Consider the following 13,266-nt stretch of genomic DNA (forward strand, 5'->3'; position numbering starts at 1 on the left):
TAGAAACTGTAGGTAACTTGAAATAGCTACCAGATTCTGAGCATCAACCAGGTGCCAAGCACTGCATGATACCTAAATGAAAATAAAAATGATCATGATCATAACTAAAAACTGGAAGTGCATACTGTGTTGAGCAGTTCACACGTATTATCTGATTCTTTCAACCCATGTTTATTCTATAATGTTAGTATCATAGGTTTAGTGACCGTCATTATCAGTATGATAGGTAATATTGCCTATTTTACAGATGAGGAAATGGATGCAGAGATTTTGTCTGAGATGAGAAGCAAAGACGTAGAAGAGCTATAATTCAAACCCAGGTCTGCCTGACTCTAAAATTGGGGTGGCGGGGGGGGGGGAATGTGTGTCGTTCCTGGGTGGCTCAGTTGATTAAGTGTCTGACTCTTGATCTCAGCTCAGGTCTTGATCTCAGGATCTTGATCTCAGGGTCATGATTTCAACACCCATGCCACGCTCCTTAAAAAAAATAATAAATAAATAAAACAAAATAAAATAGATATAAATAAAATAAAATTTGGACTCTAGCCCATTGCACCATACTATCTCTGCAAAGCTTATAAAAACTCAGAGGAATTTTGTATGATCTGCATGGACAAGCATACATCCACATAGAGGAAATAAATGTCAGTGCTTTTAAAACCCTCCAGGGAGGGGCGCCTGGGTGACTCAGTGGGTTGAGCCTCTGCCTTCAGCTCAGGTCATGATCTTAGGGTCCTGGGATTGAGCCCCACATTGGGCTCTCTGCTCAGCAGGGAGCCTGTTCCCCCCAACATCTGCCTGCCTCTCTGCCAATTTGTGATTTCTCTTTCTGTCAAATAAATAAATAAAATCTTAAAAAAATAAATAAAATAAAGGAAGAGATAATTATTAAAAAAAAAAAAAAGAAAGAAAAGAAAACCAAAAACCCTCCAGGGAAATAGAGAAACAGGCAAAAACAACAAGAAATAATAGCAAAGTATCAATTAGTTAGACACTAGTTAATTCCTAAAACAGAGAATCTACCCAAAATATTCATAAACTATTCTTTTTTTTTTTAAAGATTTTATTTATTTATTTGACAGTCAGAGATCACAAGTAGGCAGCGAGGCAGGCAGAAGCAGGCTCCCTGCTGAGTAGAGAGCCCGATGTGTGGCTCGATCCCGTGTGGCTCAATCCCATGACCTGAGCTGAAGGCAGAGGCTTAACCCACTGAGCCACCCAGGTGCCCCTTCATAAACTATTCTTTTTCTGTCATTTAATTCTACTTAAATTTGCCGGTAAATTACCTTTAAATTAAATTAGAAACTAAATCTCAGAATTTTTGGTATCAAGATACACTTCCTTTAATTCTTACTTTATATCAATGTAAAAAGAAAAGAAAACAAAACAAAACAAAACTACTTCAAAGAAGCCAGTGTCAAGCAAATAAGTGACCCCATTAAGTCTGGGATAGAAGTTGCACTTGGCAAACTGGAAGAAAAAAGTCCCCAGCAGGAGGCAGCCATCAGCCCTGAGCCATGTTAGCACTCTGTCTGTGGTCAGGGAGGTATGTAGCCTTATTCCAGATGTTCAGATATGGCCACAGGAGAAATCTGTGTAGCTAAAGAAGTGTCCAGAATTGGCTCTGTGACACATGGACTGGGAAAATCACTGCTGTGTTCAAACATATGGATATTTTCTTTCCCTCTGTTTGTTTACCCTCTGTCTCAACATAAAAATGCAAGAAAAGAAACTAGTCTTTATCAAGTGCCACTTTGTATATTGTATATTATTGTCTCAACAGTTCATTTAGTACTGTAGAAATGAGTTCAGAGAGGTAGAACTTCTATTATAGCAACTATAAAAAGTTACTTATTATAATTATCTTGTTACTAAATAATAACTATAGCTTCCATTTATTGAGTGCATGCGATGTGCCAGGCACTGTGAAGGGCACTTCTGCACTTCTCATCCATTACTTCATAACCTTGATGACGACCCTATGGTTTAGGGGCTATTACCCATTTTACAGAAAAAGAAACAGATGTTCAGGAGGTTAAACTACTTCTCAAGGCCACAGTGAGCCCACAGTGAGCAAGCAGCAGCATCTATTCATGTGTCTGCCTCCCCACCAATCCCTGTAAATTTCTTGAGAGCAAGCACTATGCCTTATCCATCTCTTATTTCTAGTCTCTAACACTGCCTGGCATGGAGTAGGCAGAATCCAGTAAACATTTGTCAACAAATGAAAAAGAAACAGTTTCCCAAGATAAGTGGTAGAGCCATCATTGGGATTTACACCTTCTGCTTCAAGTCTAGTGTGCTTTCCATAATTAAATCCTGATTAATCACTCACATGCTTCTTTTACTCTGGAAATTTCTATTAGACACTTTCCATGTGAGTATGATAGAGCAATTCCACTTCTCAGTCTTTATCTTAAAGAAATATGAGCACATGTGTTTAAGGATGTATTACTAGGGTATGAATTGCTGGTATTTCAGAAAAAAAATTGAAAAACAAATGTCCGTCAATGGAAGTATGATTAAATGGCCTATCTATTCTATAGAATAGTGTGCAACTTTAAAAAGAGTAAAGGCAGTCAGAGAAGGACAAAAACCATATGATTTCACTCATATGTGGAGTTTAAGAAACAAGCAAAGGAGGGGAAAAAAAAGAGAGAGAAAGATAAATCAAGATACAGACTCTTGGGGCACCTGGCTTGCTCGGTCAGAACAGAGTGTGATTCTTGATCTTGGGGTGGTGAGTCTGAGCCCCACGTTGGGTGTGGAGATTACTAAAAAAAAAATCCCCAAAACCAAAAAACAAAAAAACGAGACTCTTAACTATTGAGAACAAACTGATGGTTACCAGAGGGGAGGGGAAATGGGTGAAATAAGTGACGGGGATTAAGGAGTCCACTTGTCGTGATGAGAACCAGGTGATATATGGAAGTGTTGAATCACTATCTGCACACCTGAAACTTATATAACACTGTGTGTTAACTGGAAATAAAAAAATAAAAATAAAATAGAGTAAGGTAGACTTCTGATGGAGAAGAATGAACATAAGATTGTATTAAGTAGAATAAACAGGTTTCAGAATGTTAAGTATAGCTTAGTGTGCATAACAATAATACTGGCTTCAATATTTGTTATGTGCCTTATTTTAGGCATTCTCCGAAGTGCAGATTCCCATATTACACTGAAACTAAGATATTGTTTATCGAATGCTTATAATTACTTGGACCTGTGCTAAACATTCTGATTTCAAAGATAAAGTCAATGGCTATAACTTCTTATAGATCTGATTTTCCTATCTATCCCATCCCCTCCCAATCCCACTAAAACTTCAGTAAAGGATTGCATTAAAGCATAAAAAATGGGAGAGGGGACAATAAATACAAAAGAATTTTGGATGTGGAAAAGCAGATAAATGAGGGTTCTGGAAGACCCCACAATGCTGAATCCTGGGCCAGGTGGGCTCAGTTGGAAGACCATGTGACTCTTGATCTTGGGGCTGTGAGTTCGAGCCCCACATTGGGTGCAGAAATTATTTAAAATCTTTTTAAAAAGATAAATAAGTAATAATATAAAATAATAAAAATTTAAAAAAGAAAATTTGAGCACCAGCCAAAGAAGTGCAATAGCTGAATAAAAGTTCCATAAGGAAAGATTATTTTAAAAAGAGTTGAGGAAATCATAAAATCATTTGAGAACATTTCCTGTAAGTTTCCAGATTATCCACTGTATGCCCAGCGCGATGAATGAGAATAGACCCACATTAAGACTCACCACTATGAAATATCAGAACTCTGTAAATAAAGACAAGATTCTATAAGCTTCTACAGAAAAAGAAAACTGGCCCCATATAGATCAGGGATCAGAATGGCTCTGGCTTTTCGACAGCAACATGGAAGTAGAAGCAAAGGGAGGAATGTCTTCAAAATTCTGAAAGATGATTTTTATCCTAGGATACTATGCCTGGTTAAACCATAGACACCATCATTAAGACATGTGGATAAAGACATAATCAAATACATGAGGGGTTAAAGTTTTTACCTCTTTTTAAAAATGTATTCATTTATTTTAGTAATCTTTGCACCCAACATGGACTCAAACTCATAACCCCAACATCAATAGTCAGCCAGGCATCCCTAAAACTTTTACCTCTAATGCATCCTTTCATGAGAAGCTACTGGCAGATACAGTCCACCAAAACTAGAGGTCCAACAAAGATAAAAGTTATGGGATTTAATACACAGGAGAGCCAATGCAGGGGAGAAGCAAAGGGAATTCCAAGAAGCAGGAAGGAACATTCTAGGATGACAACTGTGCTCCAGATGTAGAGGGCTACCTATCCAGATGGGAGCACTCTAACTCAAGAGAGACATACTGAAGACAGTTGCATTCAAGAACTCTCAAAGTTGAAAGTGTAGAGCCCAGGTGAGCGTGGCTCTGATTCTCACCTTCATTCAGCTTGTCTGGAGCAGTTGGTGATGAAGATCAAATGCTCCCCAAACTGGGTAATAATGTAAGTGAAAAAGGGATAGCTTTGGGGCTAAAGATGCTATTTCCAGCCTCTGGCCACGCCAGTGCCCTCCTGCCCCCAGAATCATCCTGAAGAGCCAGTTTCTGAAAGGGGATGGGCTTCCTGACATGGATTATCAGAGTACCAGACAGGAAACAGCGTCCAAAGGAACTGGGCCTGGTTTAAGTTACTGTAGAGACGGAGGGAGTCACCTTTCTAGGCTTTCCTTTCTTGAGTTACTCTTCACAGTTGAATCTGAAGGTCCTTAAAGGTCCTCTGGAATAAGAATTAACAATTAAATAGAATTAAATATCCCCTGTGCCACATGAAGGGATGATCAGAGGAGGGCAAGAGACCTTCCTGTAGGAACCACCAACAGCAGATGACTGAGCTGTATATTGTAAACCAGATTATCTAGCTTCTTCTGTTACTTGATATCACTGGCATGAAAAGGGAGGCGGGGAGGAAGGAAACATTATAGAAGAAAAGGAAACTTAAGAGACATAAAAACCGAATGTAACATGTTGACCTCTTTTGGATCTTGACCCAAATGAACCAATCATAAAAGGACAATTAGGGAAATGTGAATAATAAGTGAGGATCACGTGATATTAACTGGTGTTAATTTTGTTACATATAATAATGGTATGCTCTTGTTTAAATATTAAGTTAGAGATACATACTAAAAATATTTAAGCAAAGAATGGCATGCTATTTGGGATTTGTTTTAATATTCTCCAGGAGGGTGCCTGGGTGGTTTAGTTGGTTAAGCACCGGCATCTTGGATTGGGCTCAAATCATGATCTCAGGGTGGTGAGATGGAGCCTGGCATCTAGTTCTGCACTGGGCGTGGAGCCTGCTTAAGATTCTCTGTCTCCCTCTCCCTCTGCCCCTCCCCAGCCACTCACGTGTGCTCACTCTCTCTCTCTCTCTCTCCCAAGAATAAAAAGTGTTGGGGGGACAGAGAGATGAAATAACATTGGTGAAGTTTTGAAAATTGCTGAAGTTGGGTGATTGGTAAATGGGGGTTTACTATACACTTCTTTCTTTTTTGGGGTATGTTTGTAAGTTTCCATGATATAATGCTCAAAAACAGGGGAACACAATCAGTGCAGAAAATTCATGAATACAGATAAGCAAAACGGAAAAAAATATTATGCATAATCCATAACATTTTGTAGCTCTTTCCACTGTATATACACACACATATATCTATGTATTTTAAAATTGGGATCATACCTGATGTATTTAATATTCTTGTTTGCTACTTTATGTATCATGAGCGTTTCCCCATGGATTACATTTTCTACAACAGCATTCTACGTACACAGATTTATTCTACAGAATTGTATAGTATTCTATGATGTAATTGTTTTCTACTATTACTGTACAATATATTAGTTCTTTTGAGGTGTTCCTTGAAATTATGAATAACACAGCAAAGGGTATCAGCCTTAATAGTTTTCCTGGAAAAATATCCTAAAAGAGGAATGGTTGGGTCAGATCTTAGTTTACTTATACAAATTAAAGATGGAGGACTGGGACGCCTGGGTGGCTCAGTGGGTTAAGCTGCTGTCTTCGGCTCAGGTCATGATCCCAGGGTCCTGGGATCGAGCCCCACATCAGGCTCTCTGCTCAGCAGGGAGCCTGCTTCCTCCTCTCTCTCTGCCTGCCTCTCTGCCTGCTTGTCATCTCTCTCTGTCAAATAAATAAAATCTTTAAAAAAAAATAAAATAAAGGTGGAGGACTCACTGTCCTCTCAACCACCTCCTGCTTTCATTCATTCCTATTCTTCAACTACTTCATTTTTGAAATTGTACTCATCTTTATTTTTTTAAGATTTTATTTATTTATTGGAGAGAGAGTGAGAGCATGGGGGGATGGGGTAAGGGAGGGGCAAAGAGAGAAGCAGACTCCCTGTTGAGTGTTGAGTCTGACAAGGCCCCCATCCCCAGACTCCGAGATCATGACCTGAGCCGAAGGCAGGTTAACCCACTGAGCCACCCAGGCACCCCTGAAATTGTACTCATCTTTCAAGACCTACTTCTAACCCTGAAGATCTTATGAGATATGTCCTCACTTCTCTAATTAGATTGCCAGTTCCTAGAAAGCAATAAAGAGGGGTCCAATTTTGCTTCCATCTGTAAGAGCTAATTTCCAAATGCCTGAAAATGATTTGCAGTTTTAGTGAATAGGGTTGCCAGGAATAGTGGTTCCTAAACCACAGATCTTCACATTCACCTAGAGAGATTAATAAGGGAAAAATAGAGATTCCTGGGTCCACATCCCCAAGATTCTAATAGGGTGGGTGGGGGATATTCAGGTGATCATCAGGTGTAGCCAATGCTATTTTTGAATCACTTTATTTACTTACTATGGCTTCTACATTCTCTTTATTGGATTATTCATTATATCTTCTTGTTTCTTCAAGTGTCATTTATTTGAGTTCCTTCAGTATTTGCATCCCAGGTGAACCATGTCCATAAGATGTCTACAAATGCCGCTGAACTCTTTTTGTGTACAGAGTAGAGCTCTAAATTCTTATCACCTGAGCCTCCTTGGGCCTCAAGGAATAAATCACTCCCATGCTCCCAACTGACAGGTCTTATCTGGTTAAATGATCCTGTCCTTGTAGATATCTCCTAAGAATCTTGACACAGACAAGGAGTATCCATTACACTTACCTGTTCCTACTTTGGCCACCAATGTCGCTGCCCAGGGAGGCTCTCTGGGTTCTTGGCTTGGGTTGGGATTTCACCAACTCTGATGTCCTTGCCAGTTTGTGTCCACCTCAGAATAACAGAGCAATTCTTCAAGATCCACACTGTAACAAAGTGGAATATATTTCAAAAAAGGGTGCTAGAGACCCTAATCCTCCACCTTTTCACATTCTGTCATCTGGGCCCCATAGCAGCTCTGTTTGAGACTTGGAATAAAACAGGAAAACAGTTTGGTTTATTTTTTTAAAAATATTTTATGTATTTGACAGAGTGAGAGAGAGAGCACAAGCAGGGGGAGGGGTAGGCAGAGGGAGAAGCAGGCTCCCCGCTGAGCAGGGAGCCCCACGGGGGCTCAGTCCCAGGACTCAATCTCAGGACCCTGGGATCATGACCTGAGTCGAAGGCAGATGCTCAACCTACTGAGCCACCCTGGTGCCCCAGAAAACAGTTAATTTGCAGTCCCTTATTCTACAGGACTCAGACATAGGCAGGTCCTCAAGGGTAGGTAGGGGGACATTAGACTGTTTTCCCCCTGAAAGCTTTTCTGTTCCTCCCCATAAGTATTAGGTCACCAAATAAACTCACGCAAATGGCAGAGCTCTACTGAGCAGCTGTTGAGTCTTAAGATACTTTTGAAGGCAAGCTTGGTTAAAATCCAGTTCCACCTCTCACAGCTGTGACCTTGGCCATGTTTCTCCGAGAGCCTCATTTTTCTCACCAGTAAAATGAAGACAATAATATCTATCTTGAAATATTGTTGTTAGAGATTAAAACATGATAGTTTTTGTTTTTAGCACAGTGCCTACAACATAGTTAGTGCTTCATAAATGGGAGTGATGATTATTTCCTCTAGACCACCTACCTTTTCAGGTACATCTAATAAAGACTGACTTTCAGAAGTGGGCCCAATCTCTGGTCGGTCTGGGACCCACAACAGTATTTTGAGTGATTCCTTAAACACAGGACACACATGGTACCAACAAAAGAATATTATTTACTTCAAGGTTGTCATCACCTTGGAGGCAGCACGCTTATGCCCAGGAGGTTTCCACTCTCCAAACCATTACTGGGACGCCCAATTCAGAAATAACTTCAGGGCCTATGACACAGGCTCTCTGGCAGCAAATCTTTTTTTTTTTTTTTTTTTGAGTGAGAGGGAGTGAGTGGTGGGAGAGGGGGTGCGTACAGAGGGAGAGAAAGAATCCTAAGCAGGCTCTGTGCCCAAGTGCCCAGCACAGAGCCCAATGTGGGGCTTGATCCCACAATCCTATGATAATGACCTGAGATGAAATCAAAAGTTGGAAGCTTAACTGACTGCCCCACCGAGGTGCCCTGCAAATCTTCATCTTCCATAAAGACAAATTCCAATTTTGAAGTAATCAGAAGTGGGGTGCCTGGATGGTTCAGTTGGTTAAGCATCTGCGGTCAGCTCAAGTCATGATCCCAGGGTCCTGGGACTGACTCCCGAGTTGGGCTCCTTGCTCAGTGGGAAGCTTGTGCTTCTCCCTCTACCTGCTGTTTCCCCTGCTTTCTGTCAAATAAATAAGTTTTTTAAAAGTGGCACTGTTGAAACAAATTTTTTTTAAAAAGGCAGGGGGTGCCTGGGTGCCTCAGTCAGTTAGGTATCCAACTCTTGATTTCAGCTCAACTCATGATCTCAGAGTCATGAGATCAAGCCCTGCAAGGGGCTCCAAGCTGAGCATGGAGCCTTCTTAATTTTCTCTCACCCATGAGATCATAACTTGAGCTGAAATCAAGAGTCAGATGCTTAATCAACTGAGCCACCCAGGTACCCCAGAAGATTTGATGATTCTTAATATTTACTTCCAAATTGCTTTCCAGTAGGTTTTTACTAATTTATAATGCCACTAGAAACACTTGAATAATACCTGTTTCACTACATCTTTAAAAGCACTTAGTTTAATTAAAAAAAAAAAACAAACCTGAAAAGCACTTAGTATCACAATTTTAATAAATTAGGAGGAGGAAAAATATTCCATCCAAAACAATTTTGAGGTCAATTGGTTTGACTTCTCTCATCCCCCCCCAAAATCCAAAAAATTATACGAATAGCAAAAATTTGTTAGTGTGTGATTTCTCAAAATAAGTACTTTGAAGGGAGCCATTTATTTAGATGTTTATCTTGATATATTTGTATGTTTTTTTTAAATTAATCTCATCACTTCACATTCACACCTCCAAGGAAAACATAGACATGATTTTAGTCAACCTGACAGAATGCCAGTGTGATGACTCATATCCTGTTCACCTCTAGAGTTCAGTGTTGGTTCTATATTGCCAGGCCCCACTTTGCTAAGGACTTGCTACTGCCTAAGGGCATTCTGGATGCTGGGTCCATCTCTCCTCTAAGGGGAGATTATCTTTTAAAGTGAAAGAAGACTAACCCCCTTTCATACTTTTATACCAGCCATACCAGCTAACAAGAAGGGCACAGACAGGGTAGAAAATTCTCGTCACCCTGACTCCCCTACTGAAGAAATTGATCTTTTTTTTTTTTAAGATTTTATTTATTTATTTGAGAGAGAGAGAGAGTGGGAGCAGGGGAAGGAACAGAGAGAGGGACAAGCAGACTCCTTGCTGAGCTCAGAGCCTATTATGGGGCTTGATCTCACAACCCTGAGATCATGACATGAACTAAAACCAAGAGTCGGAGGCTCAACCGACTAAGCCACCCAGGCACCCTATGTTTTGTTTTGGTTTTAATTATTGTTTTTAAGTTACACAAGCCATATATATTTATTGTAAAAAAAAAAAAAAGGCAAAACCAGCTATAAAATATACCATTATTTCCAACACCAAGAAGTAGCTCATAACATTTTGAAGTATGTACTTTCATACCTTTTCCCCTATGTATATATGTTTTATAAGTAATAGCATATCATACACATTGTTTTTAAACTTTTTTCTCACATAATAATAATTACATATATCTATATCTATAAATGGAACAGGTACAATTCCAAATATTCCAAATATTCTTATGCATAACTCATTTAATCCTCATGATAACTATAAGGAAGTCAATATTAATATTCCCATTTACTGATAAGGAGACTGAGGCAGAGAAATTAAGTAATTTTCTTAAAGTCACAAGTTAATAAGTATCTGGAATATTTTCCCATGTCATTAAACTCATTACTACAATTTCTTTTGCATGACTGCAAGATATCTCATTTGTGAATAAAGTATCATTTATCCCACCTCCTTTTATGAGACATCTAGTGTATTTCCTTTTTTTAGGCTATACACATCACTAAGATGACCAGATTTAATAATTTTTTAAAAAGATTATTTATTTATTTGACAGAGCAAGAGACAGAAAAATAGGGAACACAAGCAGAGGGAGTGGGAGAGGGAGAAGAAGTCCTCCTGCTGAGCGGGGGGCCTAATGTGGGGCTTGATCCCAGGACCCCGAGATCATGACCTGAGCTGAAGGCAGATGCTTAATGACTGAGCCACCCAGGTACCCCTAAGATGACCAGCTTTAAACTACATCTTTGTGCACATCCCTAGTTATTTTCTTAGGCTAAATGCCCTCAGGAACAGTTGCATCAATTTTTATTTCCTCCCAAAAGGTGCTCCTTTCTCGATGTTCTCTGTGACACTGAATGTTGTAAATTTTACCTCAAAAGTGGTAGCGGTTTTAAAATTCATTTTACCAGTTCTGAGAAATAAGTTCAAGCACTAAAATATGAGTGATTTCTCTAGAGTGAAAAAGGCCAGGGTTTAACACCTCCCCCTTTCTATAATCTTCTCCTGTTTTTTACAGATGTTAAACCTTATGGCTTACACACCAAGTCATCTCAGAGGAATGAGGAGTGTTAACCTGGGACAAACCAGCTTACAGAGGCAAGATTCTTGTGGCATACAGCTCAGCATTCACTAATTCACTCACTCATTTATTCAATAAATATTTGAAAGGTCATTATATGAGTAGTACTAAGCTAGGCAAGGGTCATGGGGTTCACAGAAATAAAATAAAACATTGCTAAATAGAATCCTTAGCACATTACTTGATACTTGTTAAATGATCAAGAAATCAGTATTTATGCCAGGCACCATGCTAAATTCTCAGTGAGTGGGTTATTTCATTTAATCCCTACAACAACCTCTAGGAACTGGGTTCTTTTATCATTCCCATTTTGCAGATAAGAAAACTAAGGCCTAGAGAGGTCTACCCAGCTTGCGCAACATACTTATGTGGAAATTCACATTTGAACTCAAGATTCTAGAGTTTTAACCGTTATGTTAAACTATAAAACCCAGTTCTTCCCTGTAAGAAGCATACAGTCGTGTTAATAATACTGAAATAGAAAACAGTTAACAAGTATTAAGCACTCAAGTGCCAAGCCCTTCATTACGTCTTTATGCATAAGATCATGTAATTCATATGACAATTCTATGAGGAATCCTTCCGTCTATGAATCCTGTTTTACAGATAAGAAAATAGACATTCTGAGAGTGTAACTAACTTGGCCAAGACACTACTAAATGGTAGCGCCAGAAGCCAAGATACATAAAGAATTACTATAGGGAGGGGTGCCTGGGTGGCTCAGTGGGTTAAGCCTCTGCCTTCAGGTCAGGTCATGATCTCAGGGTCCTGGGATCGAGCCCCACATCAGGCTCTCTGCTCAGCAGGGAGCCTGATTCCTCCTCTCTCTCTGCCTACCTCTCTGCCTATTTGTGATCTCTCTGTCAAATAAATAAATAAAAATCTTTAAAAAAAAGAAAAAAAGAATTACTATAGGGAGAACATCGTGAATTGTGAAACAAATGATGCTACTTACTTGCCATCTAACGTCAGAAGTCAGAGGAAAGAGACTTTATGACCTTCTTGTGGTCCAGGACAGAAAGGGAAAATCCTGGCAGCCGTCAGGCCCTGTGTCGAAAGCCTTTACGCAGGTTAGTTCACCGGATCTTCTACGTGATGAAGGTAGTCTCAGTTTGACAGATGAGGAAATAGATCTCCGGGGTGGCGCAATACGTGCAAGGTCACACAGCTAGTGTATGGCATGGCTAGAACTGGAAACTAGCTGTCACTCCAGCCTGAGCCCTTAACCACTCTTTTACATGCTTTCCATTGTTTGATCCTGTTTGTTTAAAGATTTTATTTATTTATTTGACAGAGATCACAAGTAGGCAGACAGGCAGGCAGAGAGAGAGAGAGGAAGCAGGCTCCCCGCGGAGCAGAGAGCCCGATGCGGGGCTCAATCCCAGGACCCTGAGATCATGACCTGAGCTAAAGGCAGAGGCTTTAACCTACTGAGCCACCCAGGTGCCCCTGTTCGTTTGTTTTGATCCCGCTTCTTGATTGTGCAGGAGGCACATAGACAGAGAAGAGTGGGGAAGGCAAAGAGGAAAGGGTATTAAGAAAGATAATACAGGGGTGCCTGGATGGCTCAGTGGATTGAGCTTCTGCCTTTGGATCAGGTCATGATCTCAGGGTCCTGGGATCAAGAGCGGCATCGGGCTCTCTGCTCAGTGGGGAGCCTGCTTCCCACCCCCCTGCCTGCCTCTCTGCCTACTTGTGATCTCTGTCTAATAAATGAATAAAATTTAAAAAAAGGAAAAGAAAGAAAGAAAGATAATACATATGCAAGAGTGTTAAGGTATATCCAAGGAAAAGGAAGCAGACCTGCTTGGTCATTCATCTGAGGAAGGAGATCTTTGTTCATTTAACTTTTATGACTATACAAACTGTATAAATGTCTGTTTCTGCCATTATAAATGGGAGCTATTAAAGACAGGGACTGTATCATAGCCATTGTTGTAATGCAGCATCTAGCATAGCGCTTAGCTTGTAGTTCCAGCAGAGAGGTTGGAAAAACAGGGAGTGGTCACTGCATAGATCTCTGCATGGCAATTAGGTAGTCCACAATTCAAATATCCTAAACAAAATAATAGGCACTCAAATCCAACAGGGTATTTAAAAGATAATATCATGATGCTTTGGAGTGATCCCAGGAATACAAGGATGGCCCAATAGCAGAAAGTCTGTCAATATAATTCATCACATGG

General features: G+C 40.0%; 1 long non-coding RNA gene across 1 annotated transcript; it reads right to left on the bottom strand.

Moving 5' to 3' along the window:
* Window positions 1-438: 438 nt before the first annotated feature.
* Window positions 439-12,356, bottom strand: LOC116567608. Its single transcript, XR_004276275.1, has 3 exons — window positions 12,036-12,356; window positions 7,192-7,331; window positions 439-477 (listed from the first exon to the last, which is right to left on the bottom strand). It is a non-coding gene; the product is annotated as an uncharacterized LOC116567608 (long non-coding RNA).
* Between the last annotated feature and the right edge of the window lie 910 nt (window positions 12,357-13,266).

Source organism: Mustela erminea, chromosome 10 (assembly GCF_009829155.1).
Source record: "Mustela erminea isolate mMusErm1 chromosome 10, mMusErm1.Pri, whole genome shotgun sequence".
Classification (NCBI taxonomy): Eukaryota; Metazoa; Chordata; class Mammalia; order Carnivora; family Mustelidae; genus Mustela; species Mustela erminea.